The following is a 16,146-nucleotide window of genomic DNA, read 5'->3' as shown; positions in this document are numbered from 1 at the left end:
GGCATCGTACTTGTACGGCAGTTGTTTTTTTCTCTTCTCTTATTTTCATTCTCTCATTCTGTCATATAGCAACTGTGGACTCTAATAAAAGCCATATATTGCCCTAAATCTTTCTAATAGTTGTGTTTTTGGTTGATTTCTGTAACTTTATGATACATAAAACAGCTTCTAAATATTCAAATGTTCCAGTGACCTATGTTCACATCACTTTTTCAATTACAGCCACTGATTTGTTCGTCTCCTTGTTTTTGTTGGAGCTTTTTTCCTAGATTTCATATGATACTTCATTGGTCTTTGCGCTCACCAGTGTACAATGCACTAAGTGTGACATTTCACAAGTTTGTTTTTCTACTTTTGGATACTGTGGTACTTTTTTTGTTGCCTTTAGGGAGCAGCTTACACACATTTAAAACACAAGTGAGTTCAGAGTGCTAGTGCAATACAACTGTGGTTTACAAGGACATAATCATACATAATGTTTGAGTGTTAGCTGAGCAGTGTTGCTTCTTTCAATATCCATGAATGGATCTTGGTAAGCAGTTTTGTTTTTAAGTTTATGTTGAATTAAAGAACAACCCAGAATAAACTACTATGTGGGTGTGTGTGAATGTCTCTTAATGTGTGTCAGTGTGTTTTCTTCTCTCCATAATGTCCATCCCTACAGTCCTATTGCCTTTATCAGCATAAGGCTGGCGAAACAGCTGCAGCCTTAGAACCCCGGGACAGCTGGTCGTACACACACACACACACAAACACACAGTGACATTTTACCACACACGCATTTCCTCTCCTCAGCCTCTCTCCAATCCTCTTGTATCTATCCCAGGTGGAATTGGGTTGAACAATGGCCTGATGGGAAGGGTGTTGTTTGGTGATCTTGGTGGAGAGTGGAATCCTCCTGAAGGTGACCTGTGAGGGGCGGTGGGGGGGTGGTGTTGAGGGCTTTGGCGGTGTAATGGACTGGTGTCACTCTGGCCAGTGATGCTCAGCAGAGTAATGATAGCATCTTGATGCTTGAAGGTAAGCAACATACATCTACAATTTATTTCAGGCGGGAGTTTTCCTTCATTTAATTTCCGAAATTGAAAGTCATTTTGCTTTATGTGTTAATAGCCATGTCATGACCCATGAACAATTAAAAAAGCAATTAAATAAGATCAATATTAATTGTAAACCATGATTAAAAAAAACCCATTTTTATTCACATTCATAAACTCTGCAAATATAAACTTTTGCACATGTTTACTTTTACCGTTTTAGTATAACAGCTTTGACATTATGACAAAAATAGAGAATGTGAAGAGCTTTTTTTGCATAAGCTTATAATAATATATATAAGAATAAATTCATCTGCAAATACAGTTATGTAAATAACTTAATAATGAATAACACTATCAATTTAATAAAAACAAGAGCTACCTCTATCAACTACTTTGTTCGCTGATATTAAATTATTGGAGTAAAATAATAACACAATCAGAACATTATTATAAAGAGGAAAAAAATACATTCAATTTCATGTCTACATTACTGATTTTTGAATGCGTGGGAAATTAGAAAAATAGTAAGTAAAAGAGATATTATGTCTTTATGCGTTTGTTCATATGTGTATTCCTATGTGTGTATTCAATAATTGGTGAAATAGCAAAGTGAGACAGGGTACAATTATAGCAGAAGTGTAATTAGCAGATGCTGAAGCAATACGGCTTGTAAATCTTCCTATCGCCAAAGATACTGTAAGTCAATGAGGCTTGGAAGACTCGCATGAGATCCAGATCACGCTTTAATTACCTTAAAATGAACCAACTTAGGGAAAAAAAGTATCTTGAACTTTCATATATATTGATCTTAATTATTTCAGCCCCAGAGGGTTCAACACACACACAAAGTGAAAACAGAAGAGCATTTCTTGTCTCCCCTCCCCTCCCTTCCCCTCCTCCGTCTGCTGGCAGAGATTTGGCTCTCTTGGTGTGGAGGTGTTCAGAAAAAGAAAAAAAAAGGAGGAAAGGAAAAATAGCCTGGGGCATCTAGCAGAGGATTTGACCTGCTCCCTTTCAGTCAGAGGCAGAGAGGCAGAAAACTCACTTTTTCCCACACTAGCCATATTCAGGGTTTAGAGATTGGAAAGTAAAGCGGTGCCCCTATAGGTGAAAGCCTTCATGTCTCTCAGTACGTAGGTGCGTGCGGCCTGGAACAATCCGGACATTGTGCTGACCCGCCCCGTCTGCTCTCAGCTTACACACCCAAAATAAGATAAATAATAATAAAGGTTTCCACGTTTATCAAGGGTCCCAGGGTCCGCCGCGTCACGTTAATTTACTTTCAGTCTTATGGCATCACAGCTTGTCACGCGATGGTGTGTTAACCCCCTTGATGATGTATTAAGCTGGATACATAATACGCCGTGATAGATGAAAGATCTCCCATATGAAAACTTTCTCCCTGCCTCTCTGTTTGGTCCTTTCAGCCCTATCTAATGAGAAGTTCTCAGGGCTGGAAAACACAGTATACATTTCATTTTTTATAACAATAACATTAATGTGGGTTCATGCGAATGCTTTATCTTTGCATAAGGACCCTACACTTTCATCAAACAATGTTATGAACTCTTTAAATTTCAAAAACAATCGTGTCACGGCTAGGGATCTAAATCAATCAAAATCCTTTTATAGAGCAATATAATTACAAAGATGTCTTCTATTGAGGACAAATGTGATTTGTTTTTATGTCAATCACACAGCTATTTGACAATAACTCGTGTTTCCACAATGGCTGTGGTACCATGGGATAACACTCCAATTGGGCCGCACAACAACCATATTTCATATTTGTGAGAGAAAGGGCACATGGAATCGCTGACAACGGTTTTCCTGCCCTGGGTTTTCATGATGGAGTTGTGCCCGATGATGGTTATGATAATTTGTTCTGAGAAGACACAGAGATTTGAACTAGCAGAAAGGGGGACGCAAATCCCTCGGTAAATCCCTACACTATATAGCCCGCAGCCTGCCGGGAGAGTTTAATATCTACTGGAATTATTAAACTGAAAAGGTGAAACAACTATTGTAGTAATAAGAAGTAGGGCTGTGCAACAGGGGTTGGAGAGTGGGCTAATAGTTTGCTATGGAACTCTGACTTCTATTGTACATACATTCGATATAGAGAATACTAATTTCACCAAGTTGTGCATCTTTCCTTTTTTTTGGACAATTTAAATTATAATATCCTTTATAATGGGTACAATTGTTCTATTATAGATTTATTATTTTGATATTCAATCATAAGATACAAACATTTTTGTCGAAGATGGACTGAAAAAACTATTTAAACAAGTAATTAGCAGAAATAACAACTACATTAATTATCAAGCATTACTTTTTATTTAACAGTTGAAAAAAAAGCTTTCAATTGTGGATTTTTATTCTCCTTTGGATTCTCCAAAGTAGTTTTAATTTCTTAAATAACAAAAAAGTAAAACAAATGTAATGCCCATTTTGTGTTTTCTATAGACAATACTTTTTAAATAAAGTCATTTTAGAAAAATCATCCTAAAAAGGAAGCAATCTAACTGGTTGCAAAACCAAAACAACAAATGCTCTCATCTTGGTTACAAAATGACACAAATGAAATGCCACAATTTGTAACTCACAGTAATAACTGTAATTAAACATTACCCTGAAAGTTGCTGTAAAAATGTCCCATAAACACCAGGGCTAAATCCGAGGTTTGTAATTATTTCCAACCAATAAAAGCCACACTTGCCAAAAAAGCTTGAAGCAACCTAACCTTAATATTATGACATTGTATATCATTTACTTTTATAGCTAACATGTCAGAAATTGACATCTTACGGTATCACCAGAAGTAGCCATCACATTCCTCTTTCTCATTTGCTTCTGACTGCAGGCTGTTTGTGTATCATGGTGGGAAGAAACTGGATTTTATAGTGCATGAAAGGAGCCATTCCGATTTGCCATGATTGTTACTCGCCATATAAAACCCACTGATAATGCATGATATAATACATTCTCTGCAATCTCATCCCGTCTGCTCTTAAGCCAATAAAGTGTTGCACCACTCACGTGCCACTCACTGTATATCATGTAGCCTGCTGGTTCTTGATTTACAAAATGAGCGGGCATGGTGTCGCCAGCCGCTGCTTTTTTTCCTGCCAGTGAGGAGATTTATAGGGAAGGAGTAACACATTATCCCCAGATCCCATCGGCTATGGTCAGACACCCAAACCAACTGGTGGAATTCATCATGTAAGTAACAAGGATGTAACCCTAACTGGGTTACCACTAGCGAAAGCCAAAACTAAAGCAGGTATTGGTCCAGGTGCTGAACCCATAGCATAACACTAGTCCTAAAAAGCTGTAATGCTCTTTGTGTTTTTTCTTTTTTGAAAGCACTTTGAAATGTGCTTTATTGATATTAATGTCTAAAAATAATATTAATAAGTGTGGCCCTAATAAATCCCACAAGAACCAAATCTGATAGTACCACTAGTGATCCCTGAAAAAGGTCAGGGAAAGTTCCCAAAAAATTCCAGCAGTACTAGGTAGAAATAGTCATTTCTAATCAAGAAAAGCTTTTCTAAATCATATAACCTTTGGGAAGTTATTTTCATAACTAATTACATTTCAGGTTATTTCCATTTTTTTTAAACAAATGTCCAGGTAATTTAACAATCAACCAGATTAACAACAAGTCCAGAAAAACCTTCATGATCTGAGCTTTCTAAAAATGAATGTGTTAATTGTTATTCCTTTACCATTGTGCTACCCCCATCATTGCCTTATGGAGTTAAACCAAAGCAAAATTTGAAACAGAAAATAAAGGACGAAAATATGTTAAAATAGACTAAAACCCTTTTTACATCCTGTTTGGGTCACTTCCTGGTTGTAATTCCTTACACTGGGAAAGCCCTCCTGGCTAAATGTCAGTAACTCATTACTTTTTTTGCTATTCATTAGGCACATTAACTACCTTTGGACGATACAGCACTGGGTCAGCACAGTCAGCACCAGCTGAAACATGCAAGCAGGGTTTATTATTCAGTTCATGCTTTTGTATCCAAAGACTTGTAGCTATAGATGTAAACCTTCCCTCCAAACAGAGCAGCTTGTTAACCTGCAACACAGAATAAAAGTGCATTTTTATCTTTCTGTATTATCCTGCTAAACAGTATCCAGGCACAAAAGCAACCAACTTGCGGGGTAAATGCAACGACTCATTCCGGCTCCATACAGAGTAATTCTGCTCGAACCCCTTTAGTCTCTGCTGGCTAAATCCTCTGTTAGAGATAGAGGCTGGGTTTGATCCCCTGAAGGATCTCAGTTTATCTCTCTTGCAAATCTGCTGCCAGATGACAGGGTTAGCTTTGTGGACTGTGGCTGCCCACGCTCTCTTAAAGATCGACACGATGCTGGTGCCACAGTGTTTCTGCTGTTTTACTATTCTGATGCTATGGACTTATATTGGGTTCAAAAGCCATCTATGTCCTAAAAATGCAATTTATTCTCATTTCTTTTGTCCATCTGCTCATTTATTTCTTCAATTATATTAGAATTCTTTGCAAAAAAACACCTTTTTGTCCTTTGACATATAATCCTGTTTCACTGTAACAAGTTACGCTTGCAAGGTTTCATTATAAGAAAAAAGTTACTTTCACGTGGATTTTAAAATTACAAAATTTGCTATGAAACTAAAATGTTCACACCCGTAAACATGCATTCATATTTAATGTTGTGCCTTTTGTACACACAAAAAAGAAGCATCATAAAATAAGTTATTTTACAAACATATTACACTTCTCTGAACTCATAAGAAAAATAAACTGTATTGTGTTTACCGAGGCAACGATGGCCTGCGCAGACCTGTGTGTGGTACACATGCCCAGTCACTGCTGTGCACAGGAACACACACGTGTCTTGTGTCATCATTTCATCAGCGCCGTGCAACCAGCTGCTGCTTCTGCTGCTTGCTCATTAAACATTTGTAGAGTCAATACAAATTCCACCAAGGCTCCCTTCCTCAGGGCAAACACTGGGAAATACAGTATGTAAACGGTGCCGCTCTCCTCATTCATCTATGCAGAAAATAGAGCTATCTTCCCACCGTACTGTATCAATAACCCGGGGATGGAGGGGGTCCAGAAGCAAACCTCCGCAGTTCATTACGAGCCTTCGTCGCCTCCGGCAGGTGAGGGGGTTTGCAGCTGTTGACAGCTCGTCTCTCTGCAGAGAATCGCTGATTATTGTTAAATGTCAATGTGAAATACCAAATCAGCTTGTGAGAGATACTTCTGCCGGAGGAAGAGCATTCAGATATTTACACTTGAACTTTCTTAAAATCTTTAATTATCTAGGAAAACATTGGTGAGCGTGCTTAATCTTTTGTTGTCTTACATTTTATTCAGATCACATGGGGGAACATACTTTTGACAGTTTCAGTCGGTATGTTGATGAACAATTTTGCCAATGTGTTTCTCTTTTAGACCACCTTGTGATTTATCAGCTTTCTTTGCTGATATTTTAGGGTCATGCATGTTCTCTTATGATTTTAAATGAAATGCAACTGAGATGTCAAGACTACCAGGGAGGTCACAGTTACATGCTATGCATATTTGGCAACTAGGGCACCCAATCAATGTTTACGGTTTTGTTCAGTATAGTATTGACATCATATCTCAATACGTATTTTTCCATTTTCTTTGTCTCAATGGGCTTGAGTCAAAGTTTCATTCTCAGTAAAGCACCAAGGCGACATCATTAAGGTGAGGTTATTTCATGTGAAGACATGTTAAGACAGTGTCCATGGTGGCATACGCTTTATAAATTAAAACACAATAGCATGCATATCCCTGTTGCTTGTGATTTTGTTCTGGCTAGGTATGAAAATGAGCTTGTGGTTTAATAGCAGTGGACAGCGTTGCGTTTAAACTTTGCTAAAAAAATCTGAGTGATCAACGAGAAATGTTAAAATCAAACTCACTTTTTACAATTTTGTATAATCAAGTTAACATTTACTTGAGGTCTCAGGGCAGAGGTAATGGCCAAACCCCCCAGAGAGATTGTTTCGCTGTTGTCTGGTTTACAACAAGTAATACATTTTTCTGTAATCTTTTTAATTTTGAGACTTTATTTGCGCTTCAGCCAGTTATTATTTAAGTGTATTCTATCTATGCATTATGTTGCACATAAAGATCAGTATTTTACTGATGTCATTTGGAAATGAACCTCTAGGACAATGAGCTTTATCTATAACCTGAGTGTAGAGTGTTAGGAAAGTGCAGGGACTGTATTGACTGCTGTGGGGAGTAATCTTGCTACTGGCTTGCTGCCCCCGCACTGCGAAAGTGAGAATAGCCTGCTAGGAGTGATAGCACTCCAGGGCCTGCTTATCAAATGTCTTCCTGTGATCCCAGCTAGCTCGTCCCTCATGGTTCCTCGTGACAGCTCTGTGCCACCGCCATAAGAAAACTTGGATTTGTCTAAAGGAGTTTAAAAAGATAAAATCCTTGGAAAAATAGTTAAATACATTAAAAAAAATATCACTTTTCAAACCACAATGTAAATGGCATTTTCAATTATTTGCTAAGTATTGCAATGTTTCGTGAATATTTAAATGCACTAAAATAGAGGGAAAAGAGCTTAAACTGGACTTCAGACCAAAAGCACTGTTGTTGTTGCCGGATTATCAACACAACCCCAGTGAAGTACTCCACAGTCGCATGTCATATAAGTTACCAAACTAACTGAGATTGCGTGCTTCAGTCAGCTTAAGTTCACATGGGTAAAGTGTGCAAACACCGACAGTTAGTTTACTTTGCCCCCCCTCATGGCTGACCTCGAATTTCCTATGCCGCAGACTCTTTGAAATCAAGTTTGTTTTTGGGCCCTCGAAAAGACAACACTCTCACTTTTTCATGGTGTAAATTCTTGAGGTCCTGAATTATAACAACAGATGCAAATACTCTGTGTATATTTGGTCAGATGTTTTGTATTTATTGCTTTTATTACCTATATATCACAAAGTATCGAGAGCAGACTTTAAAAAGAGAAGCAACATTTTATTGTCTGGGATTTAACCTTTCTCATCAGTTGAAACAAGATTTAGGAGATAAGGCAAAAATGTAACCTTAACATGAACTCTGCGTGAACGTATGACCCTGAGAGGAATGATCTTCCTCTGGTGTAAGACTAAACAAGTCCAATGTGTGCCAAATGATTCAGAACGAATCAACATTTATTGAACTTATCTGCCCAGCATCTTTAGTTTGCTTTTGATCTTATCACAAATTTCATTAGTGAAACTTAATCAAATTTACAACAGAGGAAACGTGCAGTGTTGGCGTGTCATGAATACAAAAAAAACCCCGTCACAACATCTCTCCTGAAACTGTTTTCCTATACCAATTTAGTTGCAGGAGGTAGAGTTTACAAAAAAAGTTGGTGAGCAGACCGAGATGCCAGACAGTCAACACTCAGCTCCACTAAACAAAAGTAAACACAAAGTCCAAAGATAGCTGATGGCTGTCAATCAAACGCATCCCCAGCTGCCTCCACCTGTCAGCCGTCGCTCTTTTCCCATGGTTCCTCTGGGCTGGAGTATCCCTGCTCATGTTTTTGGACAAACAGATCAGATTCCTCCTCAAACAGGCCGCTGCCGTCCCTTTTGATAACAATGTAATAATTCAAAACAAATGATTCAGCTCTTTGATGAGAGCACTTTTATGGGTCACGAAGACTCACCCTCACACTGACATCTGTTTGATTTTATCTTCTTGAACTTTATCCTCTGCAGGAAAATTTACTGGCTCTGTGCAGAGCAGTGTGTTAAAGCCAGACTAATAGAGGGGGCAAAGACAAGGGAGACACTGGGCAGGACAGCACATCTTAACCTTCAAAGCCTCAGATAGGGCACTTACTACACTCTAAAGCATATTGTGTGCGGAAAGTTTGCAAAACGAGCTCATTATATAATCCAAAACACACACAAAGTGACCTGGTAGATCGTTTAATACAACTTACTCTTAATTTTATTGGAAGGAATGATGTGCTCCAAGTTAAATATTTCCTTAAAATCGAAGACAAATTGGTCAGGTAGAATTAAAAAAAAATTCAACAAGCAATATATGGATTCATATGGATATCAGATAAATTATCACTCAATGAAGATGTGTTCAGATATATCGGAGGGGGATTTCTAACGACAAAAATAACTTCAAAGTTGAGTGTAAAAGTTACATCAATACTTGTGTGTGATGACATCTGCGCTATCCCCTTGGGGACGACCCAGAGAAGCAGCTGTAACCTTTGAAAAAAAAATGTGTAGAGTTAAGATGTTGTTTCACTTTAATTTAATCATTCATTCAATTATTTCCTGTCGTCTCCATAGCTAAATCTATTCAAATTGGCAAAAAATAATCGCAGAATAGCTTCAACAAAGACTGCACTTCACTGAACTTGTGAATAGGAAAACATCAGAAACCAAAACCTGGTGCTCTTAATTCTCAATATCAGCGCTGTCTTCTCATGCTTCTCTATATTTCTTCCTTTGACGAGGGTCGGGGAGGGGGGAGTCTCCCTCTGCTCCAGACCCAGGCCGTGGTTGGAGCTGTATGCTAAAGCCATGGTCAGGCCCCAGAGATTTCCAGCCTCTTAGATGCCTATAACTCATCCCTAGCCCTGCTTCTGAAGGGAGATTTCACCCCCCCCTTGCCCCAATCCCAGGCCTGAAATATCCTTTCAAAGGCCGCAGACTGGAGACAGATATGTAGGTGTTTTAGATAAGGTAGGAATTGCATTAAAGGATTTTTCCGTTTTAAAGCTGTTGCCATCTTTTTTTGCCCTTTCCCATAGACTTGAGAAGAGTAGTTGAGAAAGGATGGGAAGAGGGGTAAGGGATGTACTTTGGGACGGACTAGTCCGTACATTTGTGGTCAGTTCACAGCTCATAAAAGACTAGCACTAACCTCAGTAAAAATTGAATAATGTAGAGGGGCTAGAGGCTGCGCAGAACCTTCAAGAATACTAAAGTTATTGACCCGACTTTGGAGGAAAATACTCCCAGCTCATTGATCGCTTCACCAGCATAATTACAGGGCAGCGAGATGAATCTTCATGTGTAGAAGAAAATAGAAAATTCAGAGTGATGAATTTTCAGAGTGATGAGGATTCTTGCCAAATGTAACCGTTAAATTAAAAGCTCTGTCCCAAAACCTCAGAGTGGGATAATTTAGTTTTGCAAAGTAGAGTGTGGCCAAAGAGAGACTGTAAAAGTCAACAGAGTCTCACCAAGGCTGCATAAGTGAAAAGTCACTTTAAACAGCGGGTCTTTTAAGGCCCTGTATATACTGCATGGCATTCCCTACTCCCCATGCTTTTCTCCGGTTTTCACTTTGGCAATAACTTCTAACTTTATAATTATGTGGCGTGCTTTTTCCACCAGCCCGCTGTGTTTACATTTGCCAGCTTAACATGTACACGGTCCAGTCCACACACAGTCCTCATGTCGTTCTGCTGCAGTGTTTGTTGGACCGGGCTACAGAGAGATTAGTCGCCTCGTTCCCTCCGGTGCCTCGGCGTAATGATCCTCACCCAGAGGGCTTGGCGGCTCATTATCCAATAGGACCTTGGAGCAGGAATTGATCCTTATTTTTGAATTAAGCATATATTTTCCCTTTCTAAATGTTATTAAGAAAATCATTCTCCTATGCTTCCGTTATCAATCTCTGCTTATGACTTATTTTTCCCCAAAGTAAAATATTTAAAAACAAAAATAATTTAAGTAAAAAAAGTGTGAAAAATGTGTGGTTAAATAGTTTGGAAATACATTTTAATGACCTACTTTTAAAAATAAGTTTAAAGGATGTGCTTGCTTTGTCTGCCTTGTGAAAATATAAAAGATAGAGGCATTCCTTTAGTAAGTTGACTTCATGTAAAAGAGGGGAGTATTTTAAGACATAAGTCTTCAATGTACGGTAAATATATCAGTGGTGGTGATACAAAAACATCCAGTCATAAATCAAAGTGTTTAAATCTCAGCTGAAGCATGAATAGATATTTTCTGAAATAATATATCATATATCTCATATTGAGAAAATTACAGACAAGCACACGCAGTCTAGGGAAGGGCACCAGACTAGACAGGGACTAGGACCCACATGGTCAAAACCCACACATCAGTGGATTCGTAACGGCATGGGAGAGAAAAATAAGGAAGAGAGACGGGGAGTCGGGGAAACTTGCTGAAATGCTTGTGGCAGTGTGTGAAATCGAGGACGGAAAGACTGAACATTTGCCCACAGAAAAGCTAAAGAAAAATCTGTAAATTTCCTTATCCTATTTTGTTAATTACATCTTCATTTTCCCATAAAAAAGGACGACTGCTTTTAAACATCTCCAAGGTAAGGCTTCAGTTTTATTCTTTATCACGCATATGTGCAGTTTTTTCTATTCCAGCACAGGTCACTGGCTCATTTGTTGTTTGGTGGCGTACATTTTACTTATTGAGCAGTGGAGTTTTGTACAGCCCAGGCAGAGATTAAGACAAATTCTGATAAGGACTGGAAGTTGACTCTCAGCATTAAGGAGGATTAATGTTTAGCTCTGTGTGGCAGGGGCCTTCTCAGTGGCTGTGTTTACGCAGTGTTGCAGACCCCGCATTAATCCGAAATTAGTATAAAAGATCAGCTGTGGCCACTGAGGCGAACCTTCACAGGGCTTAGGCCAGTAATCAAGTCTCACTTTGGGACAATGAGCGCCTGGAAGGTCAATGAGAGGCCTGGGTTGAAGGGACGAGGAGAATGAGGTGGGGGCTGGGAGAGTGATGAGGGACTTTTGGTGACCACACGGTTTAATTTAGGTGACACACACACACACACACACACACACACACACACACACACACACACACACACACACACACACACACACACACACACACACACACACACACACACACACACACACACACACACACACACACACACACACACACACACACACACACACACACACACACACACACACACACACACACACACACACACACACACACACACACACACACACACACACACACACACACACACACACACACACACACACACACACACACACACCTTTTTGGTGTTCGCAACCATGATTTGTTTTTGTAATATCTTCAGAGGACATTAGTGTTTATAATTTAACACTTAAAAGACGGTCCTTTTTTTTTAAGCCCGTCTGTGTGCGGAGGGATTATAAAAATAAATAGTAAAAGACTATCTAGCTGCTAGTAGGGTAAAACAACATCTCCAGTTCCAACGCAAACCAACATGGAGGTAGGAGGATCGCAGGAGATGTCTCGTCTCCAGGACCGTCTCTTAAAAGGAAACTGTGTCAAATTGAAAACAAGCAGTATAAAAATCAGCAGTAAATGTTCCACTGCTAAACTTTAGTGCTGGCTGGTGAAAGACAAGAGGCAGCACCTCTGAATTCAGTTAGGAAAATAAAATAAAGGAAATATAGCTCAGCAGAAACCACAGTCCTTGGATGACGAATACTTGGAAAACTGTTGATATCTGCATTATTTTGCACTTTTTAAACCACTTACACTGCAAGTGGCCACATTCAAACCTGCTTCCAAAAGGAGAAAATTTTATGGGCATTTGAAATAAGGCTCACCATACAGTACATGTAGTATTATGATGTGGCCAAGCGAATGTCTCTGCTGGTGCAAAGAGAGCCAGAGGAACTAGCAAATACTTTCCAAACTACATCTGAAAACTTCTTAAATTATTCATTTATGGGGATTTTATAGCGCCTGGGCAAATTACAGTGCCCTTGAAACAGAAACAGAAAATCATCTCCTCAATCAACTCTTGTTGGCACGTGCTAAACTTCCCCCCCACACTAACCTTTCCACCATGTCCATCTTTTGTACACACATGTTAACAACAGACAAACTACAAATGAAAGGGTAACGGCACAGAAAAACAACAGCAACACAGCCAAGCGGTAATTTCGGGCATTTGCACCACATTGTGGTGGAAGCAGCTCTCTTCAAGTGCCAGCAGGGTACCAGCGAACCCCCCCACCCCAGCCACCCACTGCTCCTGCTAAGATTAGACAAATGAAACACTATTATTCACGTCACTCCCGCAGCTGGCCTTTTAAGTGGTTCTATGTTAACTATCATAATGGTTTGCTTTGAAAACCACAGTCTTCTCCTTAATTTACAATACGAAAAAGCACTTTTGGCCAAGTCTCGGTTGGATTTCTCTTCCCTTCGGCCTCGTGTTGCAAAGAACAAATAGGTCTTCTTTACAGTGCAGTTTCTAGTATGCATGCAGTTCTATATCTTTCTAAAATATTATGCATTTGTATCCATTTGAACAGCATATGCAACATATTAGAGCCTGAAAAAGAATATTGTCAAGATTGGGGTTTAATGCTTTTAAGAAAATAACTTTTGGATTATTTATTATCAATTACTTTTCTCAGATATTTGTGTCATCTAGCACTTTGAAGTGAGTTATAATCAATCATCACTATAGACTATTTTATCATCTAACAGAAGACATTCCTAAGTTTGTGTCTTTTCAGACTGACGACTGTAGTATCTCTGCCAGACTCTCACATCCATCCATACGTTTTTAATGTAGTCTGTAGTTGGTAAAAAGCCCTTTTATTCCCCCTTGTTGTATCCCTATAACTTGATAATAGATGTGGTATTGGCCAGGAGCCCGTGGACACACGACGGCCGGTGATGGATAACCTAGTTTCAGACCCATCATCACCATATAGCATGTGTCTTGTATCTGTGGTAAAACTCTCCCCACACACACAGAGCGCGCTCCAGATACAATTTAGTAAAGTGACAGTACTGTAAGTGAAATCCTATTAGCTGCCTTACATTTTAAACCTTTAATACCAGCACAAACTCATTACAGAAATATATTCAATCGGCAAGACAGTTGAAACAACATAAACAAGGACATTACTTCTAAGGCACAGCTGTAAAGTATAACAACAAAAGAGTACAATGTCAAAAACCTGCAGGCTAGTTAGTCCCAAAAACTCAGAATAAATAACTGTAGCGACAGGTAGCAGATGTCAAAATAAAAACATTCAGGATCAGTGGTCAAATGTCACAGCTCACCATTGGGGATTATTGACACTTTACAGAATTGCTGATGAATTCCACCAAAATATAGGCTTCAGAAAACAGTACATGATGGGTTTCACAAAGGTATTTTTTTTTAGATGATATTAAAGGGCACTCCAAAGTCGTATAGTGTCGTCTTTGGTGGCTCAGAGAATAACCAATACGATGACATCAGGGTTATCTCGGCTTGGCTTTAGGTCCCACACCACAAACTTGAGGTATGGGGTTTGATATATGTGGGCATTTAGAAAGCAGGAAGGGTTTAATGAAAGACACTATTGATTTGAGTAATGGGGAATTTGGGATCTAGTTTTTTAGGCCTGTATAGGGGCTAAAAAAAACATTGATTCTTCTGCTTTAACTTTAACAATCCTTTACTTCTGCCAAGAGGATTATGTTTTACTTTACTTCGGTTTGTTTGCCTATATGTCAAGAGGATTGTGGTAAAAATACTGGCCTGGATTTCATAAAACTTGTTGGAAGACATTTAATATTGTAACAGATATAGATCATGGGCGTTCACACACATAATTGTTCAATTTCGTAACGACAGAGATAGTGTACATGGTTTTGGCGGAGGACTGCACTTTCAGAAAGCCTTTTTAGTGTTTAAGGCCACACAATTTCACAAGATAAAATATAACATTGCTGGATATTCAAGTATACCGCAAAAAATTGGAAGCGAATCTGCCTTTCATATATCTTACAAAACAATAAACATGGTGATGGATCTACATTGGAAAGGAAAGGCTTGATTCAGAGTATTCTATAGAAGGTTTTAATATAAAGAAAATAAGACTTATGTAGATAAGCACAAACTAATCAGCTATCATCACAAGCAAAGCAAAAACCAATGTGGATGTGCCTAAAGATGCAGCTCCAATGGTGGCTTATAGATGCTGGCTCCAAGAAAATGATGTGGCTCCATGGAGATCCAATTAAAAACATGTTCAATTCTCTCTCTCGCAGAAAAGAAAGTAAGCGAGGCAAGTTTTATTATTTATAGATGCTATACACATGGTGATGAACAACAGTAAGGGTATAAACACATCAAATCAGATATAGTGCCTAAATTAAATGTTTATTTAGAAGCTAATTATAACATATTGAAACACATTTTAAAGTATGCGCACAAAAAACATGGACAAAACAAATGTTAAGGGACAAACACAGTTCCCTTAATGACGATACACAGTTAAAATGTCGACACTTCAGTACACTACATACCACAAGTTTATCGTCAATGATCCATGATTCGTCACTTCCCTTTTAATCCCAAAAGTTAGTTCAAAAACTTATTACGCATAGTTAGGAGCATGAATTATATTTTATACTCGAGTCAAAGGGATTTGAGTCAAAGGGACTCGAGTCAAAGGGACCAGAGGGCTTTTTAAAAAAGGTCTGAAATCCCACTGCACAAGAGCAGGACTTGTATGACATCAGAGGCCCTGATCGTAGCAGCAGTCAGTGCTCAGAAATTGTTATGTGTCTCTAATATTTGACAAATCTGGCAAAGCTTTCTCACAAATGTCAAGACATTTACTAAATAAAAACAAGTTCAACTGAAAATACAGCACAATGGTGTTCTTCTGGAAATCTGAGCTGCATCAGCAGGACCACAGAACACAGTTTTTGCTACATGATCTACGCTGTTATGACTTGAGTCTGTGTGTTCTCACCAAAAACCAACGTTTTGGAAAAAGCATCCACAAGTTGGAGTGTGTTTCTGGTGTCGTATCCAAAGGCAGCGCTGCAGGAGCCAGGCGAGAAGAGAAACCCAGCCGTTTCCACTCGTCTGCTCCCCACATTATTACTACAATGAGGCTTGCATATCAACTTCAGATCTAGCACCAGGGAGCTGCACATAACCTCTACTGTAGGTTAAGATAGGTTGAGATTCCGTGTCTATAAAAATAGTGACAGAATAACTAATGCCTCAGTGAAACATGATCACTTTGTCTACAAGCTGCACACTTAAGCTGCAGCTCA

At 38.9% G+C, this 16,146-nt stretch overlaps 1 protein-coding gene and 1 long non-coding RNA gene across 2 annotated transcripts in view; one reads left to right on the top strand and one right to left on the bottom strand.

The window, feature by feature from the left end:
- Positions 1-16,146, bottom strand: part of LOC134860238 (uncharacterized) — a 152,675-nt gene that overhangs the window by 74,382 nt on the left and 62,147 nt on the right. The window lies entirely within an intron of this gene.
- Positions 11,297-16,146, top strand: part of pitx2 (paired-like homeodomain 2) — a 52,057-nt gene continuing 47,207 nt past the window's right edge. Inside the window, exon 1 of the mRNA XM_063877132.1 lies at positions 11,297-11,413. The gene's annotated coding sequence lies outside the window, so the exon portion shown is untranslated. The remainder of the gene's footprint in view (positions 11,414-16,146) is intronic.

This window comes from Eleginops maclovinus, chromosome 23 (assembly GCF_036324505.1).
Source record: "Eleginops maclovinus isolate JMC-PN-2008 ecotype Puerto Natales chromosome 23, JC_Emac_rtc_rv5, whole genome shotgun sequence".
Lineage (NCBI taxonomy): Eukaryota > Metazoa > Chordata > Actinopteri > Perciformes > Eleginopidae > Eleginops > Eleginops maclovinus.
The sequence above is the reverse complement of the archived record's forward strand: the minus strand, read 5'-3'. Positions and strand labels throughout refer to the sequence as shown.